Raw genomic sequence first — 14215 nt, forward strand, 5'->3', positions numbered from 1 at the left:
CTGTGGCCAGGACAGCCTTACCGTGGCCATGACCGAAATGCAGAGCCAGAGCTCCAGAAGCCCCGTGGGCCCATCCGGACGAGGGTGACGGGCTCTGCTTTTTCAGGAGCACTGACGGAGTGCTGTCATCCTCTAATGGGAGCTATTTATCCTAAAAATTTGAACGGGAGGCAGGAGGAAGAACACAGCACTTAACTAGAAAGAAAGAGGATTTCTTTTTGCCTGTGTCTCATCGTTCTCTTTTTCTCAGTGCGATGCTCTGCAGCGCTCCTGCCGCTGCAGCCTTCCCGAGGCCGCTCGCTATCTCCCTGCCGTTTCCCTCCGAGGCTGTGGCTTCTCCACACAGCACCAGCAGCCCGCAGCTGGGAGGAAGCCTCGAGGGAAGCCAGCGAGGCCCCCAGGGCATTTGCCAGCAGTGCTCATCCCCGAGGGCTGCACCAGCCTCCCACTGGCAGCGTCCCCAGCCTGATACAGATGCTGCAGAGCCACAGGGCAAGAAAATTCACCCAGGAGCTGGCAGCGTGGTTGCTCTTTTGCCCAGCTAGGCAACCGTGCCCACTATGTCAAAGTAAGTCACTGCTGGGATCTTCACATTTTCCCCAGTACAGTAGAAACCTAGATTATAACCAGTAGTCGTAAAATTGCCAATCTGTAGGTGTGACCGCAGCGCTCGAACCAAGTCCTCCATTAACCTCTAGGAAAAGACATTAATCTACGAGGGAAGCTCTGAACGTCTGTAAGAACGAGATAGGATGATAAGGGATGATGGAGCAGATAGTTGCATTACAGGTTACGGAAGTTAAAGCCGGGAGAAGCTGGTGTGAACCATAGGAAAAGGACCGATATGTGTGATCGCAGCAGTCACCGCAAGGGAGAGTTTGAGTCCAGGACAAAGTGGGTCAGTGTGAACTGTGCAGCACTGTAATTAACGTCAGGCCAAAAGGGCCAGAGTAATTTATGGGACTGAGAACATACGGGGTTGAGAAGCGTACAATTAATTAACGCTGAGATGGTTGGCATGCAGGAACCTCCGATCCGGAGGGGGAAAGATCCTGATTTAGCCCTTTGGATTTTAGAGAAAAAATGAGCCTTTTGTGTGACCAAACAGAAGTCTCTGCAAGGATATGTAATTTATGAGGGTTATGGGATATTTGCCATTATTGCAAAATGTTGCCTGTTTTGAAATGCTAATGACATCTTGCATCACTGGGCCAAATTCGGCTTCAGTTACAGTTGTTACACAGAAATTCATCAGGGCTGCTAGGATGAGCAAAATGTAAGCAACCGATGTTTGAATTTTTGAAGTCATGTTAAATTGCCGTCATTGACAGCACGTTAAAAGCATCTACACTGCAATCATTAAATCAGTGTTTTTTTCCAAGCTACAGAAGACTTGTGAAAAATCCTAATATCTGGCTGCGAAATTGCTTACACCCATTTCGCACCGATGTAGAACTGAGGATGCCAGGCAAATTACTGCAGAATTATACTGATAAAGGGGAACCATTCTCTACAGAGCCATCTTGTGCAAAAGCAAATGCAAAGGGAACTTAGACTCTGTTTAACAACCTGCAGGTACATCAGAAGGGTAAGTGAATACCTACCACGTGCGTGTAGCTGGAAAAAGGAGACGTGTGCAGTTGGAAAGAGGAGCATCCGTGCTTTCTCCTGCCAACGCGAGCTCTGCCCACCGTCTCTAGGACCTGGTGCAGCACATCTCTCAAGCCCTCTTGCAGAAACAGGAAGCGCGGCGGTGCTGGATGGGGAAATGGCAGCGGCGCTCCAAGGCCTGCTCGCTGCTTCTCTCTCCAACGCTCTCAGGGAGGAGCTGGCTAGGACCTGTCTTCTAGGGCAGCATATGGTTTGCTAAACTTTTCTGCAACTGTAGGATGGCGTGCATCCAGGCGGCTTTCATTCCCTGCCAGGATTTTAAAGAAATGTTAACAATGTTTACACTTTTCAGTTTTGACAGTCTCTAAAAATTGCCTGTTTAAACCTTCTCTCCCTCTCTGACAACACAAGATCCAGCTACTCCTTCGGTGCCACAGCACTTGCCCATTGTCACCGCAGGACTCAGAGGAGAGAAATCCCACCAGCGGGGTCGCTCCCCCTCTGCCACACCGGTGCAGCCTCCGTCCGTGCTGCAGCTCCTTGAGCTCAGGGTGCTCAAGTAAGTGCCTGTGCCACCTACAACTGCGAAATGGGAACATTTCCACGCGCAACAAATTCAGTGCCTGGCATCTATTTGGGGGAGTGGCAGCTTGCGCAACAGAGGGACCGGGGTTTGATAGCCGAGGAGCTTTTGTATTGTTCAGCCTTTTTTAAAAAGGGGGAGATTGCGTTCAGGAGATCCATCAACCGTATCTGTAAGCAGGAGCAGCACGCTTGCTTGACAAAGGGTTGAGACTTGATAGTCAACTCTATCTACAGATAAGAAACCTCCCCTCACAAATAGATTGGATGCTTTCTTCTCATCCCCTTTTTACCTGAATAAACACATCTCTGCCGTCAGAACGATGAAGCCTGGCTTGGACGGTGTGGGGCAGACTAATGAAAGCCACAGAAAGTTCCTCCCTTGCTAGGCTTAGAAAAGGAAGATAACGAGGCTTCTGGGAGATGCTGTTAGTGGAATCCGACAGCACACCAGGGGGTGTTTAAACGAAATGTAAAGACCGATATTTTTTGCAAGGTTAAGGACAGAGACCACAGCCAGAATGCTTTGCTTCCAAATGGACATCTGGCAAATATTGATCTACAATTGTATTTAGTGTGGAATGGAAAGTACAGGTTGTGACATGAGCAGTCAATAGTTTTTTAGACCATTGATCCTTACAGTGGCTATTGATTGTTTTTTAGGCTATAGCACAATCTATTTTTTCATTTGCTTAGCTTAAACTAATTGGATTGCAACTTGTGTGCCTGTATATGTGAAAAGGGACTCGATATGCATTGGCAATATATAAAAAAATGCTCATTTTTAAATGTTTTTTTTTCTTTTTTTTTTTTTTTCACTCCCCTACCATTTAGTAGGACCACTCAGTTATATCTTTGATAAGACAAAAAGTGAAAGCTTGCTTCAGGGGAGTCCAGATGTCACCATTTCCCTTCTGCTGCCTGACCTGAACATTCCCCCCCCCCCCCCCAAATTCTATTTCTATGAAAAAATCCAACTGTTAGAATGAGCACACGAGGGATCTAGCTGATTTCTGTAGGCACTTACTCTTTTCACTCACTCTCATCCCATCTGATTTAATTGTTTGCTTTCTTCTGCAGAGAAAATCTGCTGTTGCCTGCTGCTCGGGGATTTTATATAAGGTTCAGTAAGTCCTCCTGACTGTACTGGATTTTACGAATTGTAAAATAAGCCGAGGATATTTTTTGTTCAGTTAGAAGAAGCTGTATGTGGGAAAGGACTGGCGTACAAGAAATGGCCGTTAACTACAAGCCAGGTCACGCCTTGAGGTGTTATTTCTTGTGATTGCTATTTATATTTCAGTGCAGACTGGAGTCTTTCTTTTGACCAAGGCATAACATTTCCACTACAGGCAATAGCCAGCTAATGCTCCAGCCATTCTGCAAATAAGTTAATCCGGTGTTTGGATTTGGTTCCTCCTCCTAGAGCTAGAAACAGAACGGAGGTGTTTATTATACAGACTCAATACTCATCCACAATAACTGTTGGAGTAAATAAAGTGTCAAATGTATGCACTGAGCAATGCTATTTATGTTATCTAGACAAGTTGAGAATGCATCGTTATGCTGTACTGCTCTTTCCCAGATCCAAGAAAGTGAACCACAAATCTTTCTGCTGTTATCTAGCAAGTATTTGCATACCGCTTTTGCATCAATAGCATTGGGAATGGAACAATTTTTTTCTGTTGTCATATATATCCTGACACACTGCATGTCCTGAAGGTCAGGATTCAAAACATTCTGGGAATTTTTATCTAGGTTTAAAACATTGACCATTTTTTACATCTAAAATAAAGAAAAAAAAAGTGTAAGAAAAGTGTAACAAAAAAATTAAAGTTCCTGTTATAATTTAAAATTAAAATTTCTTATACAGTGATGCAATTCAACCACTCAAATAATGCAATTTGACCAATTAAACCAGACTATTGAGTATCTGAGATTTCAAAGCTCACTTTTGATGTTGTTTTAAGACAAATGTAACACACCTGTGAGGACTATTCACTGATACTGTCTTTCATTGGAGACTAAGTGGCTTACCTGTATAGTAGTTAAGAATTAGGAGATAAAAATTCATTACATTGCACGTTTTGGTGGGAATAGGTGGAATACTTGTTTATGATTAAAGACTTCTCTTTTGTTTTGGAAGTGAAAAAACTGCAAAGCCTTCAAATTCTTTTCTTAATGGTACATCGAGGTGAACTTGACCTACAACGTGAAATTTGAAACTGAATCACAACTACGTAAAAAAGGACCCGGAGTTGCTTGGGTCAAGGTCCAGAATCAGATTTTTCTTGAATGAAACCTGACTCCAGAAGAAGGGCTGCACACCCTGGGGGTTTGCATTGGGCGATGTTCTGTGGTTAGACTGGATCCCAGCCCACCTTTAATGGCTGCTCTCAAAAGCAGTGATTCTTGGGCAAAGCGCTGAACTTTCCTGGCGGTTTTATTGACATCAAACCAGCAAACAAAAGAGGAATAAAAGACAGCTTCATCACAAAGGCAGCATTTTAGTTTCCAAAACAGTAAAACATACTTTAACTTGATGTATGTAGCTGCTGCTTTAGTTTTGCCTTGATTTTAAGATAAAGGCTTATGCGAGTGTCTGTAGAACCTAAAAGGCTGCTAATTGTTTGAAATAACAACTGAAGCAGCTTTCTTCTGCAGTGTGGTCTATTTTAGCATTATAAGTTTGCTTTGGATGGGAGTTCCTCTATTAGGGAAGGGTTATTTTCATTCTCTGAATTTCTATGAAGAAAGGAATCAGTATTTTAAGCATTTAAATGTCTTCCGGGCAGTAGCTATTTATCACACGAGACAGTATTTCAGGACATCTTTATTTTCTCTGAGAAACTGCAAAAATACAGTGCAATGCCAGTTATTGCTGGATGCGCATGCAGAGCAATATTGTTCTGTTGCCTGGTAACTGGTGAGAGGGAGGCACTTTGGAAACATGAGAGAAAAAGAGAAAGAGAAAGCTCAACTGCATGCACTTGAGCAGAAGACTTACAAAACTGGTGTTTGTTCCAGGTGGGTTTCAAGAGGAGTCTGGATCAAGGTTCTCCTAGCTTTTTTGTTTGTTGGTTTGCTTGTTTTCTTTCAGAAAACCCAGCAGGTTGTTTTCTTGTGCTAGAATTTCATGACTAAGCTCATTTTTTTTTCAAGCCATGTTTAAAATCTGCATCCTTTGGCAATAGGAACGTTCCTTCTTCGTACTGTACGTTCCTGAATCCTGGAGGTGTGTTCTCCTCAGAGCAGTGTGCTGACAGGGCTGTAGCAAAGCAAACAGAAGTGTTTTGAACTGATACTCTCAGCAGCTCTTGGTGATGTTTTTTCCAAAGGTATTTTCAAAGCCAAAATGCTCCGGCAGTTCCTGGATTACCAAAATGCTATGCACTGCAACGGAAACAATAGAAGCAGTTAACAAACAATAGATTTGCTGAGCCAAACAAACAAATGTGAAAGGAAAATACAGATATTGTGGCTGGATTGCAGTGCGGCCATAGCTTCCTGTTTTATGTGCAGCAGAAATTCTGCACAAAAAATTACGGCGGAGCAGAATAGTCCTCAGGAGCCGCTCTAACCTTTGGCCGAGCTCGGCCAAGCAGCTCTTGAGGGTTTTACCCGGCTTGGCGAACGTGCTGTTGGCGGAGGCCGCCGTGGCTTCCTGCTGCTGCCGTGTGGGACGCGGCGGCCTCCTCGCACGCTGCCCTCGCTGCTGCGCGGCGAGCAGGAAGCCCTGACCTCCTGCCAGGCCGCCCCGAGGTTTACGGCCCTGCTCGGAGAAGTTCAAAGGTTCCCGGAGCCCAGGCGAGGTCGTCTTCCAATTCCGGGGTGTTAGTCTGAGTGGCGCTGAATGCAGCTTCTGGTTTTTCTGTCGGCTAGTTGAAGGCAGAAGCTTTGCTGGTTTTACCTGTGGGGTAATGTTTTACTTCCTGCCAACAGTGGTGTGCTATAAGGAAGCAGTGACACGTCTTTAGGCATTGATTAGTTCGCTGATTGTTTTGTGTACTGGACTAATTAAGGTCAGAGCTTAACCCCTTTGTAATAACCTCCTGTGGCATTCAGCTGGTGGCAGGGAATTCAGGTGTGGCATGAGGAACCCACGAAGAGGACGATACCCCCCAAGTCGGTGCGTTTGCTTTTCCAGAACAACTTGAATATCATAAAAATATATATGTAAACAAGCACTGGAAAATCTCAATTAGGATCTCACTGATCAATATTTCCTGTTGTGTACAGGAATGTATATACAAGATAACGTAGAAATATCAGGACCAAGAAGGAATTTTGCTGTAATGGAAAGCCTTGGAATTTTTTTTTTTTACTAAAATCATTCGTATAAGTTATTTGATGAATGTCTGAAAGGAGCTGAATTTAGAGCACAGGCTGAAATGGTTCTGCCTCCACGACCGTGTCCCTTGTTAGCCGATTAATTCCTCCCAGCAGAGCGGTTCACCGAGCTCTCAAGGCCTTGCACCCAGCAAGTCACAGGGTCTGGAAGGGCCAGACGTGGCTAGACTTTCCTATCAGGCCTCATAAAACCTCTATCTTCTTTCCCTTCTGTGCTTGGTACCTCAGAAAAAGAGCTTGTAAGTGACCACAAAACCTCTTTCTTGTGAATTTCTGTTTATGATGTTACACAGGAAGAATAAATCAGTAATGAGGGCAGACAACCATTCAGCTTCTTTAGAGGAAGAATAAAAATTAACTCTGAGCTGTCTCACGTTGAATAATTGACTTGCTGGATTGTAGGGCAAAGAATCAGCATTCAGCTGCCACACTGCTCATGATAAGCCAGCAACGTAGCGCTGAGGTATCTCAGTGTTCTTTTTTCAGTCAAAAATGCTTGCAAGTTTGGGGTCTGGCCATCTGCCTTGGTTTAAAAATGCTCCCCCAGGAAGACGCAGGAACTAGCACCTGCAAGGATGTGTCCGTCCCTAGTACAAACTAGGGATTTAATGTTCATATGTTGCATAGTGTTGAGGGAGACAGCTGTGCTCACTGGGGCAGGTTTGAGGTCACTCTCAGACTGAAGTACGTCCTAATCCTTTCCATCTGAACACCCCTTGGCACTACAGAAATTCACAGTGGCAATTAGAAATACCTCATATGTATTGGAAATAATCTCATACCTTTTCCATGGGGTTGGACTGAAATTAGATACAGTAATTGTTAACTATAAGTGTGCACATTTCTAATCATTTGGAGAGCAGTTATTATTGCATAAAGCATTTGTGCAATAATTACAATAATTGTGTACGATCTTACGAAGGGTTCAGTCATTCAAAGTGCTGAACAGTCTGAGTCCATTGAACAAAATATTTCAGGACAGGTTTAGCTTTACACAAATAAGTAGCCCAATTGACCTCACGAAGGCCACTCATCTACTTAAATGTCAACATGTATCTAAGTGCTTTCCTGGATCAGGGCCAGAACATTTTGTGTTTTGTAAGATAAGGCCCTAAAGTGCAAAGAAGATCTGTTGCAAATGTCTGTAGTCTGCAAGAGTCCTGGAAAGGTGAAACAAAATTAAAAAGGACAGTATCAAATTACAAGATATTCATTTATTTAAGGAGCGTAGTTTGTCATTAATGATTGGCATTGCTGTAGAGCATGCTATTACTACATAAAGACAGCAATACCAGAGAATGGAAAGGAAATGTCATTAGGTATTTGAAATGTGGAATAGGCCTGGAAAGTGAGGGGAGTTGGCTGAGATCATGGTTACCTTGTTAGCAACTCCGAGCTATGGGGTTCTTGGGCACTCATTTTGCAGTGTAGGGCTATTTTGTACATTACCACACAAAGAGTGGGGTCATACAAAAATGAGTATGGTTTCGAAACCAATTTGCCTGAAGGATGCAGTACCCTCTTTCCCTCCTGATCCGTAGCACTTCTCCCCTCTGGAGGGTTCCGAGTCCACGGACTGCAGTCCCTGAAGGTTCTGTGTAGCTGCTTGCTCTTGGCCCCATACAAAAAAGAACAAATCTGAACACAAGCAAACCTCTGTATCTACTGACCAACATGACTATAATGTGAGCCCAAGCATGTCAACATAAATCAAGCGGAGTTCCCTTCAAGGGTGGCCCATGTAGCTGCAGTCTTGCAGGTCACACCCTTTGTTGGTGTACCCAACCTAACTTCATCCTCATGTACATGAATAGAGAGTCTTTGTGTTGAATTTCTCAACTTCTTTTTGCAAGAAAAAAAAAATAAAATAAAATCTGCAATTCTTTTTAGTTGCCAACACAATGAAGAATACCCTGAGAGCCCTAGGTAACAGCACAAAATGCAGATGTTCAGATAATTTCTGTAAGCTTTAATTAAGCTATAGCTCGCAAGATGCAAAGGATGTAATGTCAAGCTGCTGCCCAGTACTTCTTGCTTCTCTGGGAATAACTGTCCTCCTCTTTGTGTTATACTGACTTTCTGCCAGCCTGACAACCAAGGAACCCATATATCAACTTATCTAGCACAGCTCCTTTAGGCTAAGGTAAGGCACAAGGGGGACTATAGCTAATTATAGTCTGCATGTGAACAGCAGCTCTGTATGTAGAATAGCATGTTTTAATTGCTTTGGTGGATTTCTAATGTTCAAACTGTTGTATTAGCGTGTAAAATCAAGATGGAATCTTTGTTTTGCCTGGCAGGCATTTTAGAGAAATTTGTGCTAGTGAACTGAAAGGTCAGTCCTTTGTCTACAAGGAGAAGAGAGGATTACTATGCACTTTATATATTTTAGGTTACTTCTGATTAAATTTAAAAATTTACTAGACAACCTCATGAAAATTAGTTCACATATGATGAAACAACCGTAATGCCTTAGAGTAAAGATTTCTTTGCTGAATTCATTTTGAGTTCCCACTGGATTTGTAAGTCATCCACATATTAAAATTTCAAATTTACTCCAATAAAACAGAAATTCAAATAAAGTCTCCATTTATGGAACCTACTGTTTTTCTGGCCAATTTTTCTCTTTTTCTTGGGCAACTGATGTTTGCATTTACAACCAGTATTTGGAAGGTGTTTCCTATGGCTGGTTACTGGGGAACAATACTGTGTATTGTTCTTCAGCTTTCCTTGGTCTTCTCACATACTTTGTCTTGCTGGAAACATCAATTTCATCTGCTTCATGTAAACTTCATCTATTTTTTTTCCAAAACGCAGCTTTGAATTTTACTGGAAAAAACAAACAAATAAACAAACAAAAAACAAAACACAAAGGATAGTCACCAGAGAATGTGGAAACAAAGAAAATAGTCATGAACATGTGTGTGAGTGCATAACCATCATCCAGAGACCATGCTGATAAACATTGTGAAGCAAAGCATTATTAATAATTCAACAAGCTATACAGGACGAAAAAAAAAAAAGCCAGAGAAACTGTTTTTCACATTGAACAATATTTAAACTTTTTATGTAGTACCTCCTCAGTCTGAAGTAACAAATGAAATCAGCAAAACTGAAGTTCTGGGATAATTGGTCAGAAAAAAAAAAGAGCTGAACTTCGTTGGAAGGAGTTGGGATAAACACACCTGCATTTCTAAATACCCAGGGAGCTTTTGTGAGGCTTTAAAAGATATGAAGTTAAGTAAATCAGTCACTGAATTTCATTGCCTGTCTTATGTTAAAATGCTGCACTTAATGAAGATTAATCAACATAATTTTCCTTTTATTGACACCGCCACCCTTTGCAGCTGTACAGAATCATTTACGTGAAATGGCTGGTATTATTACAGTGCATTTTACTGGAGAGTTCAAACAAGCTTAAAGTGTATGAGGTACCACAAAATAATTAAAACAAATGAAAATACAAGGACGCAGAATGGCAGAAATCAGTGAGGCCCATTGCTCTACGCTGGCAGATCCTTCGGGCACACACACAGCGCTTCAGTTCTTCGCTGCTCTTTGTCCTAAATTCCTTCAAGTTAGGCACCCATGCACCAGAAGGTATTTTTCCACAGAAGAAAGACGATCAAGTGTTTAGAAAGGGGGGTAGGAATTTTGGAGGTCCTGGATCCATTTTCTACTCTCGGACATTTCCTAAATTACCCGGAGAATGTCTCTGTGGTCTTCTGCAAGCAGATGGGAGATCACGCTGCTTGCGTTCCAGGCTGGATGGCTGGGGGCCAGCTCGGGACTGGGAGGTGGCACGTAGATGGCAGCAGCACTGAGCCCTCATCTTGACTGCAGCCTTCAATCTTCTCTGTAGCGCAGATACAATTAACATTAATTTAGAAAAAAACTAAATTAGTAATCTGATCTTATTCTTCGTAGATACAGAAATCTGTGTTCTGTTTCTTGGTTGGGAAGAACTCAGGAACTTATGGGAAAAAGAAGAAAAGGGGTGGTGCTGGTGTAAATGTTTAAAGCAGCACAAACCAGACATCCTCTTCCCCAGAAAGTGACCTTATTAAATACAGAAATGACCAGTACCAAGCGGTCAAGAAGTGCACATTTAGACCCCTCATCTTCTTCTGCCAGGCAAAATGCATACAGAAACGTATCAGTAGTTTGAAAGAGAAAATCTCTTCTTCAGCCTGTGTCTGTTACTTCCTCATTGTATGTGAAGACACGTAGCTCTTGCACTGGTCTTCTTTGTATGGTCTGTCTAGTTTTCTCCTTCCCCTGTACAGTCAAAACCCTTGACAGCTAAGCAATTTCTTTGAATTTCATTGTAATAGTCTCAAGACATTCTTTACAATAATATATTTTCTTCCATCTGATAAACCCTTTTTATTTCCTTCTGACCACTTCTATCTTTTCTTCAGCTTTCCAATTTCAGTGGCTAACAGTTCTTATTCCCTTTCTCCTACCATGGCTTTCCATTTACCAGTTCCTTGGCATTATCTTCCTCTCTACTTTCACAGTTTCAACTTGCCCCTTACCTCGCAGTTTATTCTTTTTCATTTTCACTGTCCCTCAGCCACATAGTGCTATAAAATATAACAGCAATCCTGAATCTTGTTACAAATAAATGTTAATAGCTTTTACCATTCTGTCCTTTTTTTTTTTCTCCTCTCTGCTATTTTCACTTTTAAAAAATATTTTTTCTTCATCAGTCCATTGCTATATGCTAATTCTTAAGTTTTCTGGAGTTCTTCCTTCCATCCTTGGGCAGTGGCCAAGTCATTTAGGTCCTCCTTTCATCCCCTAACAGAGAGGAGGAGCTGATTGGAAGAACGAAGAATGGAAGGATTTTTTTTTTTTTTTAATATGAAAATGAGTAAGAGGACTGCCAGCTGGAACAGCTTTGCTTTCCCAACCTGCTGATACCTCTACTTGCAGGCAAAAAGGTGAGAGAACTAGAAATTCTCCAGGTACTGCTTAGTCACACATTGTCCCCCTTCAGGTTACGCCTCCTGGGGACTCTTCTTCCAGGAGTACTTTGCCATAACAAACAACAGATGTGGGGAATTTCCCTTCTGTTTTTTTGGCAGAAGGAAAGTGGTAATTTCCCCTTAACTTCAGCTGCTGTTTATTCAGAAAACAAAGATGTCATTTAGGAACAGTGAGATTTTGTGCATATATGTGGATCTGAAAAATCCAGAGAATATAGTAAGTTACACTAACGCCCAGGACTCTGATTTTCATTGACGGTTTATCCACACTATAAATGCTTCAGAGAAATTAAGGAGAGCATTTTCTGCCTACCGTGCCTCTATCAGTTTGTGGTAAGAGCACAATGGATGATGCTTAGTTGAGGTCTTCCGACCAGATGTTTCAACCATAAAGCTATTTCCAGTAAAGACGTTTTGAATATGCATATGAAAGCATCTATAAATACTGTGACTTGTTAGCATTTTTATAGCTAAAAATAAAGAAAACTAATATGACTGTTGACTTCTCATATGAATACGAGAAGTTGAAAGATTAGGTAACAAATTAAATGGAGGAATTAACTTCTGTTGAGACTTGCGCTGGTTAGTGCAACGTACCCAAGGCTGCCATCTCTATCGGACAAGATCCAATGATAACTTCATGAATGTGAGCAATCCAAAAGAAATTAATGGGGTTAAGGAACTGCATTACATGTTTTAGTACGGGAGACAAATCCCACTGTCCCTAGTGATGCAATCAGTCTGCCAGTCTCAAATGGCAAGAGAAACTATGTTCCACCATATGTTAGTAACCTTTAAAAAACTGTTCCAAAGGATTTGTGCTGTGTGCTATGTGGTCAGATTATTGAAATAAAATCCATTTCTGTCTTGGTGCAGGATGCATTGAATCAACTGCTGTTCTTCTTCCACCTCTTTTTGCAGGTATATACTGAGAGTACTGTATGATTTCTTGTAATTCAGAAAAACGACTGGGCTGAATTGGATAATGAGGATTTTGACTGCCATTCATCGCAAGAACTTCATTCCTCTTTTATACATATTTTCCTCTGTCTGTGGTATTGTGTGTCATAAGCGTTCTAACCAGATATATCGACATGAGCCTACAGTTAACTGCTTATTAGCAGAGGTATGTATGTGTTAGATCTTGTTTTCAAAGAAAAGGCGTAACACACTGCCATTCCTACTAAGGCTGTGTAGACCCAGAGTTTTTTTCATGGACAAATTTCAGAAGGAACTCAGCTGACAAAAATCAACTTATTTTATTTACATACTCTGCTGTAAAGGGAGAGATGCAGTTTTCCTCAAAGCAGTGGAAGCGTTTAATATGTTATTGTGAAGAGAATTTGCAGAGCATATCAACCTGAAGGTACAAACTACAAGCTTTATCCTTTTTTCTATGTGAGAATTTAATGAAATATGTTGATTAGTATTAACACGGGTTAGTTTGCCAGAGCAAAGCTGAGGTTTTAAGAAGTTATAAAGTTCAGTGGGGTCAATTTTATTTGGATGCTCCTGTAATAATAAAGTCAGATTCTTCAAATTACAAGAATAGATGACTTATGAAATGCCTTATGTTCCAGAAGTCAAATGTCTCGGTATATATCCAGTAGTTACTAACAAACGTAAGGAGGGACAAAATGAAATCCAATGCTTTGCAGAATTCTGGCACTCAGCCTGTTCTGTAACTCTGTAACTTCTCCTCGGAGGACACAGTACGATGGGAGGAGACGGCAAACACAGTTTGTGTGCTGTTTTTAATGGTGCATCAGAAACACTTCAAGGGCAGATTTGTTGTTGCCCTCTCTTTCCTAAAACATGCATGCCTCAGTTTAAATGTGCATGAAGTAGGCTTTATCCACTCTGTCTGTCTTTCTTTGTAGAAGAAGATATAATTTTTGCTCCATAGAAGCTTTACCCAATGTAACCTCTGATATTACTGTTACAAAATAAGTTTTTCCAAACTGTGGTATTAAAACCAAACAAACAAACAAAAAAAGATTTGATTTTCAGCCCTTTCAAGAGCGGCAAACAGACAACATGCTATTAGGATATGATAAACTCTCATTTCCACTTGAGATAATTCAAGATCCCAAACACAGTTACTCAAAATTAGTGCCTAGGTCAAGGCTTTCAAAAGAGGCTTAATTTCTAGTTTGCAAACTGAGGCCTTAAGGGAGCCTGATTTCCAGAAAGACCTTTATGCCTGCTCTTTTAGCTTTCCATTAAAGCATCTAGTTCAATATTTTAAAAGGCAAGGAACATTGTCAGTCAGTTTTGAAAAATCTCGACCTTTTTTAATCATATAAACAAAGAGTCTAACTTTCAGAACAATGTGACTTAAGGCTCCGTTGCAACCAACTAACCCTACAGTGAAGGTAGTGTTAGTAACAGGCAATTTAGAGAAGAGCTTTTGAATGATCCTGATTTGGAAAAACACCCCTTCTGGATTCAATAGTCTGTAGGGGAAAAGTTGGTTTACTGTTAAGCTCTTGTTAATCCTCAGCTGTCAAATTTAGTAGACTGTTAGCCAAACTAATTGGCACGATAGGTAGGACACAGAGTAAACATTCCTTAGGCTGCAATTAATAAGGCTGAAATGGTTGATCTGCTCGATAAAAAAAATCACCATACTTACTGCTAGTATAATGAACTTTCCAAAATTATAAACATAATTAATTTCA

The 14215-nt window shown here is 41.4% G+C and overlaps 1 long non-coding RNA gene across 1 annotated transcript in view; it reads left to right on the plus strand.

Annotated features, from left to right (window-relative positions):
* The window catches only part of LOC125183524 (uncharacterized), a 35724-nt gene extending 22065 nt beyond the window's left edge, over window positions 1-13659 (plus strand). Inside the window, exons 3-4 of the long non-coding RNA XR_007165677.2 lie at window positions 11354-11489; window positions 12456-13659. This is a non-coding gene — a long non-coding RNA (uncharacterized lncRNA). The remainder of the gene's footprint in view (window positions 1-11353; window positions 11490-12455) is intronic.
* The last annotated feature ends 556 nt before the right edge of the window (window positions 13660-14215 follow it).

Source organism: Anser cygnoides, chromosome 2 (assembly GCF_040182565.1).
Source record: "Anser cygnoides isolate HZ-2024a breed goose chromosome 2, Taihu_goose_T2T_genome, whole genome shotgun sequence".
Lineage (NCBI taxonomy): Eukaryota > Metazoa > Chordata > Aves > Anseriformes > Anatidae > Anser > Anser cygnoides.